The sequence below is a fragment of the Macrotis lagotis genome, chromosome 3 (assembly GCF_037893015.1).
Source record: "Macrotis lagotis isolate mMagLag1 chromosome 3, bilby.v1.9.chrom.fasta, whole genome shotgun sequence".
In the NCBI taxonomy this organism is placed as follows: Eukaryota; Metazoa; Chordata; class Mammalia; order Peramelemorphia; family Peramelidae; genus Macrotis; species Macrotis lagotis.
The window spans coordinates 230,548,439-230,569,293 of NC_133660.1; the positions used below are offsets into that span (position 1 = coordinate 230,548,439).

Here is a 20,855-nt window from a genome sequence, read left to right on the forward strand (position 1 = left end):
CCCTGGGCAAGTCACTTAACCCCAATTGCTTCCCTCATTTCCCCCCTCCTACCAAAGGATAGTTTTATTATCCTTACTCTTTAAATTTCTCATCTTAAAAAGATATATTCTGCCTAGGGAAAATGGCCTAATTACCTGGCCCTGTGGTTTTAAAGTACTTCTGATCCAACTCTTAGATCTGTCTTCTCTTTTTTGATCTAATTACTACCACTCCAGTTCAGGTCTTCATTATAATAATAACAGCTAGCATTTTTTAAAGTGCATTAGGGTTTGTAAATGTTTTATGTATGTTATATCTTTAATGTAGGTTTTATTATTATCTCCACTTTACAGATGATGAAAAACTGAGACAAAAGTGCTTAAGTGACTCACCCAGCATCACATAGCTTATGTGTGTGTCTGAAACAGGATTTGAACTGGGTTCCTCCAAGTTCCACACTCTCCCTGTTGTGTCTCCCAGATGTCTCAGTACCTTCCTGTACCATTGCAATAACATTCTCACGAATCACACATCTAAACCCTTAACTCTTCTAAAACTTCATACTAGTGTAAGATAATTTTTAATTATGCCTCTTTCTGGTCATGTCACTCTCCTCAAAAATCTTGAGTGGCACTTAATATATATTGATTAATTATATTTTGTGTTGCATTTATATTATATACAATACTTCATGTACTCTATGCTCTAACTAAACAGGATTTTTTATTTATCATTTATTTCTTAACTATCATGTCCAGCTTTCATACATTCGTTCACCCAGGCCATCTTTCATATCTGGAAGATACTCTGTTCTTAATTTTTACCTGACCATATTTTCCCCTACCTTTTTAAGTACACAGCTCAAAGGTGGACTTTTCCATGAAGCTTCACCTGACTACTTCTTACCCTACCCAGCTCACACTCTCTCCTCAAATTTGTGATATTTCTCCCTGATCCTCCTGCATAAACTCTTTGTAAAGATGTTCTGCCTTGAATTAGACCACCAGTTAGTTCATTGTAAGCTTCTGGAAGGTAGGAACTATGTCATGTCATCTTTCATCTTTACATTTCCAGCACATTTCATATAGCAGGCATTTGAAAAATGTCTAAATTGAATTGAAGAAATGAAAGGTCTATCTCCTAAGTCTAGTATTCAGACCTTTAGTACTCTAGAACTCTTTTCTACATTTCTAGTACTAGGTAATAACACCTATATAACTTCATTTCAAATTCTCCTCCAACAGTTCATGTACCTAAGAAATTGAACTCTTTTTTGTTCTTCAAACATGATCTAGGTTTTTCCCATTTTTATTTTTGCTGGAATTGGTCCTCTACCTTCAATTATTTTATTTCCTATTCTTGTGCTTATGGAATTCTTATTCATCTCTAAAGGGTTTCCTAATTATAAAGCCTTCCCTAATCCCATCCCAGCAACCTTAATTCACTGATAATGATTTTTTCTTTCTTGGACCTCACTTCCCTCTCTACTTTTCTAATGGATTTTATTATTGACTTTTATTTTATTTTTAATTGAAAACTATTGTTTTTTTCTCCCTCTCACTTTCCTCTAATTGGAAAAAAGGAAAAAGAATAAAAATCTCATAATATAAAATTTGTTAATTAAAATAGCCATATTATCCTTCTTCAAAAATTTTTTGTCATCATGTATTAGCATTGCTATAGTTATTTGTAACTGTAACATTTTCTGAGGACAGAGATATGTTTTATCTAGGTTTTGTATCTTCCTAACAGCTAGGACACATAGTAGGTTCTTAAATGCTCATAAAATTTTATGAGCTCATATGACCCAATATATTTTAAATTAAACCATGGCAAATGTACAAAGGATTATAGATTCCAAAGTAAGATTGCTCCCCAACCTCTAAAGGACAACTGTTGACCAATATTTTCTCTCAACTTTTGTAGGATTCATCTCACATTTCATCAGATATGGCATTATTTTATGAATTAAATATTTCATTTGTGAATGACTTGTCTCTATCCCTGAACTGTCATTTTCCTTGAGAGCAGATTATTTTGAGCCTCCTGTCTTACTGAACTTAACTCAGAATTGAGCATAGTTATGGTTGAATGACTAATAATAATAATATAAATAATAACAAACATATACACACACACAAAATATGCATTCAAAATAGCAACTAAATGGCTCGTGGGTAGAGTATTGACCCTGAAGTGAGGAGGACATGAGTTCAAACCCAGCCACAGACAATTATTAGCTGTGTGACCTTGGGCAAATCACTTAACCCTAATTGCCTCACATCCAGTACTATTTCCATTCATTCTTATTCACATATGCCCAGGACACAAATGGCTCTGTCTTCCATTGTAAATGGAAGAGAAATTAACATTATCATATCTGGTGGCTCAGCAGCACAGCATCCCCCTCACTCAAATCCACTTCATGTACATCATGGAATCACCTTCCCCTTGCTTTTTTTTTTTTTTTTTTTTTTTTTTTTTGAGAATGAAGGACAAACATCATCATGGTTCATTCCTTCCTCCGGATAGTGTTGCTTGTCTGATGGAATGTCTTACTATACTTATATGCCTATTACATAGGAAGACAATTTGTTAAGTTATTAAATTTCGATGACAAAACTCTTAGGGTCATTCATTCCCTATTGCTCAAATGCCATGTTTATAAAACAGTCTTCTTCATCAGCTTTCTTACCTGTGACTAGAGGACACATCTGATTTTTGAGCACTTTGGTTGTCTGTGAAGGAATGCATTAACCTTTTAGTACCAGTTTGTCACCTCTGACTGTGGTTTGGGATTTGTCCTTCCCATGTACTCCTGTCCTCCCTGGGAAAGTCTACCATAACAGTTCTAGACAAAAAGAGGCAAATGTCTAGACTTTGGCCTATAGTTGTTAATTACCCAAATGCTAATTGAATGATATACTGATGATGACCCAGAGGGGCAGCACCTACAAGCTCTACTCTGGAACTACCAAGTCTGCCAGCAACAGACTCTTAAATATAAACTTCATGACTAAAATAAGCAGAGAAATTAGTTCAAATATATCTAATCATCTTCAACTCTACAAGAGTAGATTGATAATGCTGAGAAAATGCCTCATTAAGGGGTACATATTGAAGGAGAGGAAAAAAAAGAATTTTGGGAAATAGGAAGTCTCTTCCTACTAAGACCCATGTTCCATATAACATCAAAGGAACAGGCAATGAATACCTAATTAATCCTCCAGAGGCATCAGTCGGAGCTGGCATAGGCTTCCTAGATCATCAGCCATTGTGACAGTTCAGGGAGCAATCATTTATATAAGCCAGAGACATTTTTAAAAATAAACCACAGAAACAGATCTCTTGGTTACAGGGTTGCTGGTTATCTTTACCCTAATATACCTCATTCATAGATCAGGTATGTAATTCATTTATTTTTAGTCTTAGCTCTGATAATCCTCCATTAGATGTCCTCATGTGTATAGCCTCTGGTCTATTACATAAGTGCAATATTTTCAGCTTTCAAAATAGCTTTTCTCTGTAGCAAGAAAAATTAAATAGGGCACAAGGGTGTGCTAATAAGTCCCTGAGCATGTGTGGAAGTGAAAAGTTTGGATAGAACAAGAGAGATGCAAATATGAATGTACTTTGTCTAACCAAGGAAAACAGAGACATAACTAGCTTGGGGTAAGTGGAACTTTGCCCCAGAGATTGAATATCTGTATAGGGGGATGAGGGAGATCTCCCTAGCTGGAAGAGCATACTTCTACCCTAGACAAGTCTATGTGTGATCCTCTGCTGGCTTGTATTGCTGTTTGGTACAACTTCCCCCCAGGCTGATCATCACAGGGTCCTGTTGCCATGGCACTCTTCTTCAGGAGCCTGCCTTCTCCCCAACCCTGACAGGGATGAGAATAAGAAAAACCTCTCTGGGGGATGGGCTGCCTTTTTTTCCAGTGGTCATTTCTATCATAGCCCCAGAACTGAATTTGCCCCAAGCACAAAAATTCCTACTTTCAGCTCTGAAGGAAAGAACATAGAGTTTAATCCTTGTCCCTTATTGTTCAGTCATAGACTCAAATATTTAGAGTGGGAAGGAACCCACTATCTCGTAGTATGAGCCCCACTGATTTTTATAGCTACAAATAGCCCTTACAGATGAAGAAATTACTTGCTAAAGGTTATACTGGTAATAAATACCAGAGCTGGCATTTGAACCAACCTCCCTGACCTTAAAGTCCCTTCTCTTTCTCTATGTCATACTGCTTCTCTAGTCTTCATCTTCTATTCTATTTCTGAGGAAATGGACTTGTCATCAGCACTTAATTTTATACACACATGTTGGGCTAAAGTCACAATGACAGGATCAAACTTTAGGTCTGTGGAAGAACCTTAGATGTCATCCTGTCTGGCCATTTCATTTTAGAAATGAGTGACCTGGAGCTTAGAGAGGGGATATGACTTGCTCAAAATCACTTAGGTAGGAAACATTAGAACCAAAATTTGCACATAGATGCTCTGATACCAAGCCCAGTGTTCTTTCCATCATCCCACACTGGCTTCCCACAGATCACTTCTCCCTTCCCTCCCCCCACCCAGTACTACCATAGGGCAATTTCCTTTGATGCATGAGTTTGAGCAGTTCAGAATATACTTCCAGATGAAGGTTGTCATAGTTGGGGGCTCAGCAACATCCCCGATTCAGAGAGTAGTTGCTTCCACCAAAACTGTTTTCTTCATAAGCATACATGTGCATATGGTCTCCACTGGCTAGACTGTAAATTTCTTGAAAGAAGGCTATTTCATTTTGTCTCAGGATCCCTAGTGCCTATGACAGTCTCTGGTATATCAGAGCTATTTTATTTAAACTTATAGATGGACAGAGATGGAAGTGATATTTTCTAAATGTATTCCCCTGTTTTTCTTTTTATTTGGGGGGGGATAGTAACTGGAAAAAGACTGGTATTCGTGGGTGAGTTTTGGTGAGAATGAGAGTAAGAGGTGTTATATCATAAGGAAGCCAGAATGGATTGACTTATGCTTTCATTGGAACTCAATCAAGAGTCCTTAAACTTGTCGTGGTCACAGTACCATTATGCAAAGGCAGTTAACACCATGCCAGTGACCTGGCAATGGGCCATCCTTAATTGACTACATTAATGAATTCCAGAAATTGCAGGCAATCTCAGCTTAGGAGAAACATGCATACACACATTGTCTGAAATATTCAAATGGAGCTTTGGTGGGGAATTATTCTGTCTGTATAAGTGGAATTTTTTCCCCCCTTTCATGATAAGGTTAAGCAAACACATCAGGGACTGCTGCTCTTAGCAGAAGGAAGTGATAATTATGCACTCTTAGCAAAGCAAATAATGTAATGAGTAGGATAGGCTGCCCATCCATTCTCCAAGGGGGAATACTGAATGAATTCTATGTGCAAGACTGAATTGCAGTTCATAGCATGAATAGATTAAAAGTGCTACATGAAGAAATGCAAAATTGGAAACAGCAGATGGGCTGTTGCTTAGAGAAGGTAATCTCCAGGTACTTTAGAAGGCTTTATCTCAGGTGAGCCAAAATAGATACTTTGAACCAAGATAAATTCAGAATTTAAATGGTAGCTCCTCCTTAGACTGAGAACTTGGATGATGTTTGGCAAGTAAGAGTGAGTAAGGCTGAGTATCAATCAGGTAAGAGCCTAGGACTCCATGGGCAGGCCATTGTTACGGCTATCAGAGTTCTAAAAATTGGGACCCCCCCTCATCTTTAGGAGAGAGAAAGCTTAAATAAATTCTGATAATCTCTATCCTAGTAAAGCAGGACCAGGTTCAGTCCTCTCTTGAATTAAATAGCCTGGCATCTAGGACATATTCTTTCAATAGTAAGTTGCAGTCTAATTGAATAAATGGATATGTGGATTTTTAGAGAAGCATTATATCTAAATCTTTTCTACACAATCTTTTTTTTTGCAAGGCAAATGGGGTTAAGTGGCTTGCCCAAGGCCACACAGCTAGGCAATTACTAAGTGTCTGAGGTCAGATTTGAACTCAGGTACTCCTGACTCCAGAGCTGGTGCTCTAGCCACTAATCTTTTGACACATAACTAGAACTTGTTTTTATACAACTCTCTGTGGTGTCATTTTTTTATTTTTTTTTGAGTGGTTTCTGCCATGTCTGACTCTTCATGGCCCTATATGGGGTTTTCTGGGCACAGATAATGGAATGGTTTGCCATTTCCTTCTCCAGCTTATTTTACAGATAAGGAAACTGAGGCAAAGAGGGTTAAGTGTCTGAGGCTGGATTTGAACTTGGGAAAAGGAGTCTTTCTGACTCCAGACCTGGTGCCATCTAGTTGGTCCATCACTTTGTACATTATAAGCTAAATCAACACAAGGTATAAACCATATCTTTTATCAATAGGTATATTTTGAATATATAATTGAATTGAGCTATAGGAAAGAACAACTAATGACTGCCAGACAGAACAAACATCTTGATATTTTGGATCAAGGCATATGAAATAATTGTGCTAGAATTAAGTGCATTCTGTTTACATATCAGACAGGTGGGTGCATACTTTATAGGACAGGGCATACTCATAGATGTCATATTATATGTATCACCTCCCTCCCCCAACTCCTGACAAAAGTCATTCAGAATTTTAAACAGATTAATGTGGGTGATTCTCATGGCTAAGCTATCAGGACCCTGACCCCTCCAATTGGGGGAAGTGTGATGTAAGGGGGAATAAAGTTATAAATGGCAATAGAGAACCTTGTCAGAGACAGATCCCACCTGGGAACCAAAATTTGGAGCATGAGCTGTTGTTATGGGATAGAGGTATTTAATATCTGTACAATAGTTCTAGTTGAGATGTAGCAGAGATCCATGAAGTTTTTTGACTTAGGGAATTCCTGAAATGGGATATGATTTGTAGAGTACTAAAGGATGGATTTCTACAGCAAGGGTTAAGTGATAGTAGCATGAGGCATACATGGGAGTCTTATCTCAGGAGATTAAGTCACTAATCTGAAGATGATAGTCTTACTGTTCTCTACCCTGTTCAGAATGCATTTAGAATATCATGTTTAGTTTAGAGCACCATGCTTTTTCAAGTGACCATATCGTATGAAGATAGGTTGAAGGGAGTTGGGAAGTTTAGCCTGGAAAACTATCAAGATATTGTGATAACAGCTATCTCTGACAAAAACAAGACTTTCTTTAGTGGTAGTATACATTGCATACTACCACTAAAGAAAGTCTTAGACCATGACGACCTCCATTTCTGACTTCACCTAAATTCAGTTTTTTAAAAGGAATTTCTTAAAGTAATTTCTAGACTAAGGATTTCAAATTTTTCATTCATATGAAATTGCTGTATAAATACTAGCCAGTGAGGTAAATGTTAGAAGAGTAAATTAACAACAATAACCAGAAATTTCTTTAGTGATAGTATAACAGAATGAATGTTGTGGTCATTTCTGAGTACAATATTTGGGGGAGATCTGTCATGTGGAATAGGCATGGAATCCATGTTAGTATCAGAAGGCAGAACGAGACACAGCATTTATAACAATAGCTATCAGGAGAAATTTGGTCTCAACTTGCACTTCTGACATTAACTAGCTGTTTAACCAGGGTCTAATGACTAAGTTTCTTTGAATTGCAGTTTCCCATCTATAAAATGGGGATAATGCTCTTGGCCTCATCTGTATCCCACGTGATCTTTGGGAAGATCAAATGAGCTAATTTATGTCAAGCACTTCACAAACTTTGTTGTACTGTGTAAATGTCAGCTATTAATATTAACCAGCAACAGTAGGTGGGATCTACAAAGCAGCATTTTTCATCTTGATAAAAGGCAACATTTCTAACAATTAGAACATTTCAAATGTGGAATGGGATCCCTTAGGAGATGGTTCTGTATTACTAGGAATCTGTGAACATAGATTGACTGATCTTACATGTCATGTATATTCTAGAGCTGGTTCTGCTTAAGATATAGTTCAAATTCATCATGGTATGGATGTGACCTTGGGTACACAAGACTGTGACAATGAAACACAAATGTGATCAGATCCTATCATTTTAGAAAGTCTTTGAGCATGGATTCAGTTTCTATCAGCCATCCAAGGACCAAACATGTCATTCTAGGAAAATTTTATTACTAGGCTGGCCTCTGAGTGATGTAATTTGTAAATATTTAGTCTTGAAGGCTATTAAATATTAGAGAGAATTTACAGTGTCTATAGAGATATTCCCCACATTTATTAAATTATATACTATCAAAATATTAAAAATCCATTTATTCACAGTTATCTTACTGCACCCAGGGTCATTTTCAATAATAACCCTCCAAATTTTCCTCTGAATTATGTCCCCAACAAGCCAGAAATTATCACTTGACATAATAACAATTCAAAATATCTTTTACCAAAAACAGAACACAAAATATGTAATGAAAATAAGCATCAAACACTTCAACTCCTTTCCCAAAGTCCAGTCTCCAAAGTTTCCAAAGAATGGTGATATATAATGAACTGTTAAGGAATTCTAATAAAATAGACAAAAGAAGTTTTTAACAGTCCTTGCACTGATAAATTAGCATCCACCTAGGATATGGTAAAGGGATGTAAACAAATTGTTCTGCAATCAAAGCTTGAAGTCTCAGGGTCTTCAGAAATTTGTGAAGCATTGAAATCATCTCAGAATGGAAACCATTCATTGAAACAGAGTTTAGTCATAGTTTCCCACCTTCTATGGGAAGAAAGAAGTTGGTTATAATTGTAGACTTGTTTTCTACCCGTTTTCTTTTATCTTTCCCATTGCCCACTTTAAATCTTTTACATTCTGTTTTGTTCATTAGAGTTTAGAACAAATCTCCAACCAAGTACAATATCACCCTTCATCCAGAGTCCACACATGTAGGCTTCAAACAGGCTTATGATAGGCTCATCAACTGTTGTGTTCCACATTGGTTTATTGAGGATTCAGTTGGTAAAGAGATGACTCCTTTGCACAGATTATTAGATTTATCCATAATTCTCATTTGTTAATATCTTTCACATGATAATTATATCATTCAATGTTTGTTCTCTTCCTATCTTATTATCCATCAGTTCCTTGAAGACTGATAATATGGGGGTAACTCAGAAAGTTAAATGGTGGCAATGGCAATGACCACTGAAATTGTAATTGCTTATGGCTATAGTTACCTGCACAGGATTAGAGAAACAAATGGAAGATAAGGAGATGTAGAGCAAAAGTCACCCAAAGAAAGATAACTTGGGAGAGTGTGGTCTTTGGTAGCTAGAAGTGCTAGTTTTGAACTTGAGAAAGGAATTATGTCTTAGAGATCAGCAGAGAAAGATGCCTGAGGGGAACTTAATGAAGATTCAATAAGGGGAGAAAATCTTCAGTATAGAAATTGTTTGTTAACCTTTTGCCAGATATATTTCCTACATGTATGTCTTACTGCTATTGTACTAAGTTTTTATATTAACTCTTTCTGTCTCCATGATGAACTCTTTCTACCTGTGGAAAAATGCATTCCAGTTTGGGGAGCAAGTATTGTGCCAGATTTTCTTGCTCTTTCTTGTGAGTACCTTTTCTAAAAGCTAGTTGTCTGATTATTAACGGAGAGCACACTACTGGGAGCTCAGAAACTAAATACTAGAAACATTGTATTTCAGGGTTAACCTTAGGAGTCCTGAAAATAGTAGAATCTACTTACTGGTGGAATAAGTATGAATGGAAATCAAGATAGTGACTCCAGAAGAGTTTTTATTTTCTAGGTCAGTTGGTTTTTTTCAATGAGATATTTCACATTTTCTTCTCTTTTTTAAAATCTTATTTTATTGTTTCTTAATGCCTCATGGAGTCATCCATTTCCACTTGCCCAATTGTAATTTTTTTTTTAGAATTTTGCAAGGCAAATGGTGTTAAGTGGTTTTGCCAAGGTCACACAGCTGGGTAATTATTAAGTGTCTGAGGCCAGATTTGAACCCAGGTACTCTTGACTCCAGGGCCGGTTTTTTATCCACGGATCCACCTAGTAGCCCCGTGCCCAATTGTAATTTGAAAGAATTATTTTCCTCAGTGAATTGTTGAACCTCTTTTTTCATTTGACTTATACTACTTTTTAAGTACTTCTTTTTCTGCAGTGAATTTTGGTGCTTCCTTTTCCACTTGTTCTATTCTGCTTTTTAAGGAACTCTTTTCTCAGTATTTTAATGCCTTGTTTGCCAAGCAGGTCTTCTTCTTCCAAATGACTTTATGTATCACTGACCTGATCTAAAGAACGATTGAAGAAAGGAATGAATTACATGACGAGGATGTCTTTTCTCCTTTCCTCACCCACAACCCAAACCCTAAACCAAGGGACCTACCAAGTTTGGAAAACAGAGGTCAATTTTTCAGTTCGGGATGACTTTATTTTGTTTTGAAGTTACAAATTTCATTTCTTTCTTCTTCTCTCCAATTCATATTCCGTCTCCCTTCCTCCCTCCCTCCAGGAATGATCTTCCTCCAGAGGTCTTGTCTTCATTCAGCTGAGTCCAAATCTCTCTGTTTTCTCTTTGTCGATTGAATCCATCAGTTGGGATCCCGGCTAGGATCCAGTCATATGGTTCTCTTTCGTCTTTTAAGTCCTGTCCTCCTTCCCTCCAGGATGTCGATGCTTCCAGCCGAAAAGAGATAGAGAGAGAGAGAGAGAGAAAACGAACGAGAACATTTGCGTTTTGTGGGGGTGGGTGCCATCGGGACAGAGAAAGGGATTTTACAAGGTGGGCTTTCAAAAATCGAAATGTTAAAAATTTTGCATCGCGGGGGAGGAGGGGAAAGAAGGGGAAAAGAAGGAATTAAAAGACGACGACGAGCACCAGCATCACCACAGCAAATCAAACGTGGTGGGCACGCGTGCCCACGCATTTATTAAATTAAAAAAAAAGGAAAGGGGGGTGCGTGTGGCATAAATAAACAAATAAATAAATAGATGAGTTAGTAAAGAAACAGATGACTGAATGAATATGACAACGGCGCACGGATCCGTGCAAACATAAAAAGAAGAGAGGCCTGCCCAAGGCCACGTGGCTAGGTAACTATTAAGTGTCTGAGGTCAGATTTGAACCCAGGTACTCCTGACTCCAAGGCTGGTGCTCTATCCACTGCACCACCTAGCCACCCCTGAAGAATACTTTTCTAACTACCTATACTGACTTATATTGTCTCATTTTCTATGGTACTGCATTATTCAGCAATTGACATTACTGATTAATCAGCATGAACTCAAAAACACAACTAACTCTATTCCATTCTCCATATGTGGAAATTTCACTCAACACACTGGCAAAAACCCCGGGATGCTTCTCAACATGACTATTCCACTGATTACCAGCATCACAAGATTATCTTGACATTTCTTTATTGCTCAGTGAAATGATTCATAGGTATTATCAGTTGTGGATCTTTTTAATTGGGTTGCATTCATTTTTTATCTCACTTTTCTTTTTAGAAAATCTGTCATCACTATTATTAGTTCTCTTCTCTTTTTCCTTCCTATTAAGATAATAAAAGCAACTTCTAATAAGCTAGCATAATGGACCAGAACAATTCCACACAATGGCAATGTCTGAAAATGTGTCTCCTCCTGCACCATTATGTCTCTCTCTCTCTAGAATTGCTTAATCCTGGAGTTGGTGTTGATTGTTGCATTATCAAAATTCTTGAGTCTTTCAAAATTATTTTTCCTTGCAATGTTGTAGTCATTGTATAAATTATTATCCTAAGTCTATTCACTTCACTCTGGATCAGTTCAAGAATCTTCTCAGGATTCTCTAAATTTATCTTTTTATTTGATTCTTAAGAGTGCAATGAAAAATCATTAATACATATATCATAATTTATAAAGTCATTTTACAACTGATGGTATCCAATTGGCTTCCATTTCATGGCAATATCAAAGTGTTGCTTTGGATATTTTATTTTTGAATGTGTTCTTTTCTTACTTTGATCCCTTTTAAATATATTCCTATTAGTGTTATTGATTGACTAAAGGGTATGCACAGTTTGATGACTTTTGTCCTTTCTTCTTGAAGAAGACCATGACATCAGGTAGGTTATGCCATGACAAGAACATGAATTGGATTTGTTTAAGGGGATGCTGTGCTAAGTCACCAACCTCACTTTTCTCTTTCAGAGTCATCCAAGTCCATTGGCCAAATATGACTGGAGTTGGCCTTGGATGTGAGGCAATCAGGGTTAAGTGACTTGCCGAAGTTCACACAGCTGGTAAGTCAAGTGTCTAAGGTTGGATTCAAACTACTATCCTCCTGACTCCAAGATCAATGTTCTATCTACTGTACCACCTAGATGCACAGTTTAGAAACTTTTTGAATAAGGTGTTGCCAATTCACAGTTCTACCTATAGTGCATTAATGTGACTGTTTTATAATCCCTCCAATAATGGTAATTGTTCATTTTTATAATTCTTTTGGATCTGTGTGCAACCTGAGAGTTGATTTCACTTTTATTTTTTAAATTATGATTTGGAGCATTTTAGACATGATTGTTAAAGGCTTAATTTTCCTCTTGTTTGTCTGTTTCCATATCACATTCCTGTCCAATCAACCTCCTAATCTGTCTTAGACTGGGAAACTGTATCTACTTGAACTTTTCTTGACTTTGTCATTCCAAAAGGTATTATAGTAAGGTTAAAAACAGATCACTGCTTCTGAGAATTCTTTCTTTCTTTTAAATTTTCCTTTTAGAATTCATCCTCCAAAGTTCAAGTTTCATCTTATAGGGATTGTTTCCTCCCTTACTCCACTCTTGGGCCTCTGCCCCTCTCTGTGTCTGTCTGTCTGTCTCTCTCTCTCTCTCTTCACTTTCCCATTATCTTTCTCTGTTGAGTTAAAGAATTTGGTGTAATAATATTTTATGAAAGTGTGTTTAACTCTACATTTGTTCAGATAGGAGTGGGATCCGCCCTTCCATCTTCCTCATTACTCCTTTAGTGTATTTTTTTACCCTCTATTTTATTTCCTATCCTAAGATTATCAAAACAAAACCAAACCACTTTCAGTCTTCCTATTTGATTTATTTCTTTTCTTATATTTTGAAGGGATATTTATCTCTTTTTCATTAGGTTGTAACATTTTATCATTGTTCACCTCCCTCCATTGGCTCAAATTTTATTTACCTTTGAAGATTTATCTTGACTCCTGAGTTTGCAATTCAAAGTATCTATTCAGCTCCGTTATTCATCACAAATACTCAAAATGCTCTGTTTCATTAAATATCTCCCTCCTTTCCCCCATTTAAGAAATATACTTGGTATTGCAGGATATGTTATTCTTAGTTGTAAGTCTTTATCTTCTCTTTTAGAATATCCAAGGTTTCTTTTTCTTTATGGTACTTGCAATATAGAGTTGTGTAATTTTGATCAAGATTCCTTAATATTTGAATTAATTTTTTTCTGGATACTTGCAGCACATTTTCTTTCACTTTGGAGTTCTGGATTTTGACTATGATATTCTTAGGAGTTTTCATTTTGAGGTTTATTTCAAAAGATTACCAGTGCCTTTCTTTCTATTTTCATTTGGTCTGATTCAAATAAGTCTGAGCAGTTTACATTTATGATTTCTTGAAATATGAAATTTTGGTTTTTAAAAAAATGTTTCTTAAGGAGTCTCATGATTCCCAAATGATCTCTCCTTGAAGTGTTTTTACAGGTCAGATTTTTAAAATTGTAAATATGTTAACTTTTCTTATTTTTCTCAATCTTTTAATTCCCTTTTAATATTTCTTATTGTCTTATTTAGTCACTACATGCTATTTGGTTTATTTTGATTTGGAAAGATTCCACTTTTTGGATGTTTTCCATTTGCTCTTCAAAGATATTTATCCTTTCCATTTTTTTCCCTTAAGAGATTTTTCATTTTTTGTGTCTAGTTTCATTTATTAAGGTTTGATATGTTCAAAGCTTTCTGCCCTGTATTGGAGAAATGAGACAACTCTCCTTCCCCACTGGATTTTACATCATAACATAAGCACAAAGAAAATAGAAAATTGAGGAGAGATATCACTAACATCCAAGAGATTTCAAATTTTTATCTTCTATTAGTGCAACCTTTCAATTAAAGTCTATAAATCTTTTCAATTTATTATTCTATTATAAACAACATATTGTTGGATTCTGGAAATACTAAAATCTTTAATGCATCTGAATTAGATTGTTTTTCTCATTCTATTCTGTGTTCCTTTTTATGGGGTAGACTTTACATGTAATCTTATTTAATTTGTCTTCTATCATTCTCTGCTTAATTGCTATTCATTTAGTCAAATGGAAATAATATTTTCTTATTTAACTATTGTCTATAAGTGAATGAAACAATAACAAACATAATTCTTAGTTTTACCTAATTCTTGTAATTTATAATATTGCATCTACAATCTTTCCCAGTATTATTTGCTTTTAATAGTTCCAAGGCTTTTTCTTGAGTAATTTCCAAAAGTAAAATGATCCAGTTCTTTCCTTTTCTTGCTTTTTTTCGTAGGATTCAAATAATTTTGAGATTTTTTTCCTTCTTAGCTTACCTTCTTAGTTTGAACTACATCAAATCTCATTTGAACTATATCAAAATCTTTTTGCAATGAAGTTGTTTAAAACTAGCCTTTTCACTTCAACTGATCTATAATTTGTTGCCCCCTTGTATTAATTCTTCTTTGGGCTATCTTCACTTAAATTTTTAAGTTTTTCATTTAATTTTCCACCATGCTAAGTTTTCCTATAATTTTCTCCTGAGATTACTTGGCAGCATTCTGTATTTTCAGCAATTCCTCCTGGGATTGTAGAGCTCCTCAATTCTTTTTTTTTAATTCTCAAGAGAATGATGAGAGGAAGTTTGATTCTTCTTTAATTTCTTGAGTGTATCTACTATCCATTTGATCACATCTCTTGAGATTTTGGGGGTTGATTCTAATGCAATTTCCTAGACTGTTTTGATGTGTGTTTCCTCTAGTGCTTTTGCTCCTTTTACTTGCTGAGTAGTATTTCAAGATCATATCAAAGTTTATCAATGAACTTTTCACTTTAGAAAATATCCTTCTTTTTGGTTTAATTTTTACTGTTCTTACAAAAGTTTCTAGAAATTGTTTTTTTGGGGAGAGGTTGTATTGCTATTTTATTCATTCTTCACAAAATGATCTCAATATACACATTTTATACAGTAAGAATATGCTCCCAAATTTAACAATCTTGTGACTTCCTATTTGCTGATATTTGGTTATTTCAGTTATGTCTAATTCTTCATAATCACATTTGGAGCTTTCTTGACAAAAATAATGCAGTGGTTTGACATGATGACTAAGGAGAACAAAATTAAGTGATTTGCCCAGGGTCATAGTAAGCGTCTGAGGTCAGAACTTGGGAAGATGAGTCTTCCTGACTCCAGGCCTGATCCTCTATCCACCTAGTTGCCTTGAATTTTTATTATCTATGGATAAAAATATAAATTCTCCATCTTGGCTTTTAAAATCTACCAAGATCTGGTCAGATCACATATGCTGCATCCCATATTAGGTAGGCAGCAGAGATAATTATAGTTGACATTTAAACGGTTATTTAATTGTTACAAAGTATTTGATTTCATATGGTTTTCATAGGAACTCAGGATAATTACTATAGGCATTTTTACAAATAAGGAAACTAAGATAAAGAAAGGATAAATGATTTGCCTGTGGTCATGCTACTAGTGAGTATTGCAGTGGTCTGAAGCCTAGATCATACTGAGGCAGATTCCACCACTATTTCACAGTACTAAGCTGTGTTCTAGAGGTAAATGAACTGGTTTTTAAGGGATGAAGTGACTAAAAGATATGACCTGTAGCATCTACTTTAAGGAACTAAATACAGCAAAGAAAAAATAAGATGAGGCAGTAAGCAGTTCTTGATGGACTCAGATAATGTAGACACTAAAGATAGGATTGAGGGAAGCACCAAAGAAATAAAGTCGACATAGTAGGTAGTGAGTTTCCTTTCACTACAAGTCATCAGGCAAAACTTCCATAATTATTTGTCATTTGCTGTAGGGTTTTTTATTTGTTTGTTCAGATATGGTTGGGGCAAGCTGGCATCCTAGATTCTGTGAAGGCTTGAAATGTGGAGGATGTATTTCTGGTATCTAGATAGGAGGCATTTCTCACTTGGGGTTTTGAAGTGGGAAGCTAAAACTTGCCCAAACTTTAACAGATGGATTGAGAATAAAGTGATCAATAACAATGGAGTTTGGAGGAAAAGGAAAGGGAAGTCCTCACTTAGGTTCATTGGGAGCTTGGAAAGATGATTTGAAAGAGCCCAAAGGAGTACATCTGCCAAAGCATGTACTCTGAAGTAGAAATGGGCTAATATCCAGACCCAGATCAAGAAAAATACTTTTTTTTGGGAAGGGAACTAAGGACAGTAGGAAAATGTCCCAAAGTTTATCAGGGACAACCGTTAAACTTTACGAATCATTGTAAAAATGGCCTATTAAACTTTCTCTTCTCTCATTAGAATCCATTCTTCCTGTTCCATCTACTACTTTCTGCACATTGCATGTTCCTTTCAAGTGCTTCAGAATAAATTCATTTTTGAGAACTTGACAGGTCCATATGCTATTAACAGAGAATGGAAAAAGGAGAAGAAATCGTTCTGTCTTCTCTCTGAATGGGATTTGGAATTTGGAGACTCTGGTAAGCAAAGAAAAATGTGTGAAATCTAAAGGAAGTCCCAGTGAGCTGAGCTTCATATTTCTTGGTGGAATAAATGTTGATCTTATAGAATGTATACCTCATGGTTTTCTCAGGTATCATGTGGAAGAAAGATTAGCTTTATTTTACTTACTCTCAGAGGACAAAACTGGAAGCACAGAGACGTAGATATCAGTTGACAATTTCTGAAGCAGAATGAGATTGTGAAGTAGTGAATCCTCTTTCTCTGAATATGTTCACATAGAGATTGGATAAGAAGTTGTCAGGGAATTTCTTTTATGAGTAAAGGTCAGACTAGAGGGATCTCTGTGTTCTTGGAACTCTGAAATTCTCTGATACAATGAGGTAGAAGAAAAACATAAGGACACAGAACTAGGAAAGCATAGGCTTTGCCTGCCCAGTAGAGAAGGGTCTAGAATCAACAAGTCAGAATCTCAGAATCTAAAGAGTTACAAGGATCCTCACAAACTTATTAGTCCAATCTATACCTCAAATAGGAATCCTGTTGTCAGTTTTTCTCCCAAGAAAATGATTTTTACAATGACTTGAATGACTTTTTTGAATAAGTATGAATGATACTAGCTAACAGTACCACATGGTGGTTACATTTTTGATCATTTAAGGGTCTGTAATCTCATCAGTGCTATTCCCTCCAGTGAACAAATGTCAACCCAGGTGCCTAAAACTTAGGTAATTTTGTGATGGAAACATTCACAGTTTGTGGATCATCTGGTGATGACCCCTTTAGAGCACAAATACTAAGGGCCTAGGAAAACATACATGCATTTTTATCACTAAATCCACACTCAGGGACCCTCTAGTTTAGAAGAATCTGCAGGAAACTGTGGCCCTGTGGGCATAACAGAAGTTAGCCACTTCTATGAATCAAAGAGGCATGAATATTTAGGAGAGGGTTTTTTTTCTCCTTTAATTTGAGTTAAAATCTTCCTCTCTGTACTGCTACCTATTCTTGCTAATTCTATTCTCTGGATCCAAATAGAGTAAGTCTAACCCTGTTTCATATCATGATACTTAAGATACTTGAAGACAGCTAGAATGTCATTAACTCATTCTGGGGACTAAACATCTCCCAGTTCCTTTAGCTGACTCTGAGGCCCTAGTCCTTTCAATATCCTCCTAACCACTCTCCCCTGGATCTTCTTTGTTTGCCAATATCCTTTCTAAAATGTCTTAACCATGAGCACATGTAGAAGCCCTCTGTATTCATTGATAAGTCTTCAGCTGAGAACACCAGTTAACAAGAATGCTCGCTTTACTCTTAGTTCAACTCATTCTTCAGAGATCTCTACTTCTTCACTAGTAGTCCTGTTACCCCTTTCTCATGTCCAGATTCTCCTTATATTTTATCTTTCCCCTATTATAATGTTAAACTTCTTGAAAGTAAGAACTAACTTATTTACTTCTATATGTGTCACCAGTTACTTAGCATAAGGTCTGAAAAATAATAAATGCTTAATAAATCCTCTGTTTTATTTTTTCTGGTTCCTCCTATTGTTTATTATTTATTTTCAGCCATTTGTACATGCATATTTCCAAGTTACAGTTTCCTTCCTTCCCACCCCCTCCCCTTAGTTAGGGAACAGTCAGATGAACATTTTACATATATATTTTGTTAAACATATTTACAAATTAGTAATTTTTGGCATGAGGAATTAGGATTAAGGGAAAGAGATACAAAAGAGATAGTTTTTATAAAGTATTCATTAGATTCGGTAGGGATGGTTTTTTTCTGTGTGTTTTGTTTTGTTTTTCTTCCTTTGGTTAGGGATAAGATAGACCATTACCAGTCTCATACAATTGTCCTAGCTCTCTGGACTGTTGGGAAGAGTTGCTTATATCAAGGTTATTCATCTCATAATATTGTTGATATATACATTGTTCTCTTGGCTATATTCCCTTTGCTCAGCATTAGATCCTATAAATCATTCCATGCTTCTATGGAATCTGACTATTTATGGCTTCTAATAGAACAATAATATTACATAGAATTCATGTACCATAACTTTTTAAAATTAATTTTTATTAAAGATATTATTTGAGTTTACATTTTCCCCCCAATCTTACTTCCCCCCCCCCCGACAGAAAGCAATCTGTCAGTCTTTACTTTGTTTCCATGTTGTACCTTGATCCAAATTGGGTGTGATGAGAGAGAAATCATACCCTTAGAGAAGAGACAAGAATTCTAAGAGGTAACAAGATCAGACAATAAGATATCTGTTTTTTCCTAAATTAAAGGGAATAGTCCTTGAACTTTGTTCAAACTCCACAGCTCCTCAACTGGATACAGATGGCACTCTCCTTTGCAGACAGCCCAAAATTGCTCCCGATTGTTACACTGATGGAATGAGCAAGTCCTTCAAGTTTGATCATCACCCCCATGTTGCTATTAGGGTGTACAGTGTTTTTCTGGTTCTGCTCATCTCACTCAGCATCAGTTCATGCAAATCCCTCTAGGCTTCCCTGAAATCCTGATCCCCTTCTGGTTTCTAGTAGAACAATAGTATTCCATTACATACATATACCACAGTTTGCTAAGCCATTCCCCAATTGAAGGACATTTACTTGATTTCCAATTCTTTGCCACCACAAACAGGGCTGCTATAATTATGTTTTGTACAAGTAATGTTTTTACCCTTTTTCTTCATCTCCTCAGGATATAGACCCAGTAGTGGTATTGCTGGGTCAAAGGGTATGCACATTTTTGTTGCCCTTTGGGCATAGTTCCAAATAGCTCTCCAGAAAGGTTGGATGAATTCACAGCTCCACCAACAGTGTAATAGTGTCCTAGATTTCCCACATCCCTTCCAACAATGATCATTATCCTTTCTGGTCATATTGGCCAATCTGAGAGGTATGAGGTGGTACCTCAGAGAAGCTTTAATAACTTTTTGATTAGGAGAGGGCATCCCCTCACTTTCTACTTCTTTGCTACTACAAAAGAACTGCTATGAATATTTTGGAACATGTAGAACTTTTCCTTTTTTTTTTTTTTTTACAATTTCTTCTGGGTATAGTCCTAGAATTGGAATTGCTGGTTCAAATGGTATGAACAGTTTTATTGCTTGTCGGACATAGTTTCATATTGCTCTCCAGAATGGTTGGACCTGTTCACAACTCCACCAGCAATGCATCAATGTCCCAATCCTCTCACAACCTCTCCAACATTGATCATCTTCCTTTTTTCTCAATCTGTGCTAATCTAATAGGTATGAAATGATACCTGATTGTTGTTTTAATTTGTTTTTCTCTAATCAATAATGTTTTTGGAGCATTTTTTCATATGATTATATATAACTTTAATTTCTTCATTTGAAAACTGTCTATTCATATCCTTTGACCATTTATCAATTGGGGAATAACATGTACCCTTATAAATTTGATGTAATTCTCTCTATATTTTAGAAATAAGAGTTTTATCATAATTCCCAGTTGTGAAGATTGTTCCTTAGCTTTCTTCTTTTTTCTAATGTTGGCAGCATTAATTTTATTAGTGCAAAAACTGTCTAATAAAGTCAAAATCATTCATTTTGTAGTTTATAATGTTCTCTAGTTCTTGTTTGGTCATAAATTTATCCCTTTTCCACAGATCAGTTAGATAACCTTTTGTCTATTTATCTATGGCATTGCTCTTTATGTCTAAATTCTGTGCCTATTTTGACCTTATTTTGGTATAGGGTGTGAGATGTAGATCTATGCCTAGTTTTGCCATACCATTTTCCAGTTTTCCCAACAATTTTTGTCAAATAGTGAGCTCTTATCCCAGAGGCTGATGTCTTTGGGTTTGTCAAATCTACTGATTGTTGTAGTTATTTACTGAAGTTTCTTTTGAACCTACCCTAATCACTAATCACTCTATTTCTTAACTAGTACCAGGAAGTTTTGATGACTGCCACTTTATAGAATAGTTTTAGATCTGGTAGAGCTAGACCACCTTCCTTTACATTTTTTTCATCAGTCCCCTTGCTATTCTTGCCCTTTTGTTGCTCTAGATGAATTTTGTTACTATTTTTTCTAGGTCCATAAAGGAGTTATTTGGTATTTTGATTGGTATGGCACTGAATGAAAAATTTGGGTAGAATTGTCATTTTTTATTATATTAGCTTGACCTAACCATGGGCAT

At 35.8% G+C, this 20,855-nt stretch overlaps 1 protein-coding gene and 1 long non-coding RNA gene across 2 annotated transcripts in view; one reads left to right on the forward strand and one right to left on the reverse strand.

Moving 5' to 3' along the window:
- Nucleotides 1-20,855, reverse strand: part of SPON1 (spondin 1) — a 784,537-nt gene that overhangs the window by 141,682 nt on the left and 622,000 nt on the right. The window lies entirely within an intron of this gene.
- LOC141518267 (uncharacterized) overlaps nucleotides 12,170-20,855 on the forward strand; it is a 181,567-nt gene continuing 172,881 nt past the window's right edge. Inside the window, exon 1 of the long non-coding RNA XR_012477138.1 lies at nucleotides 12,170-12,253. This is a non-coding gene — a long non-coding RNA (uncharacterized LOC141518267). The remainder of the gene's footprint in view (nucleotides 12,254-20,855) is intronic.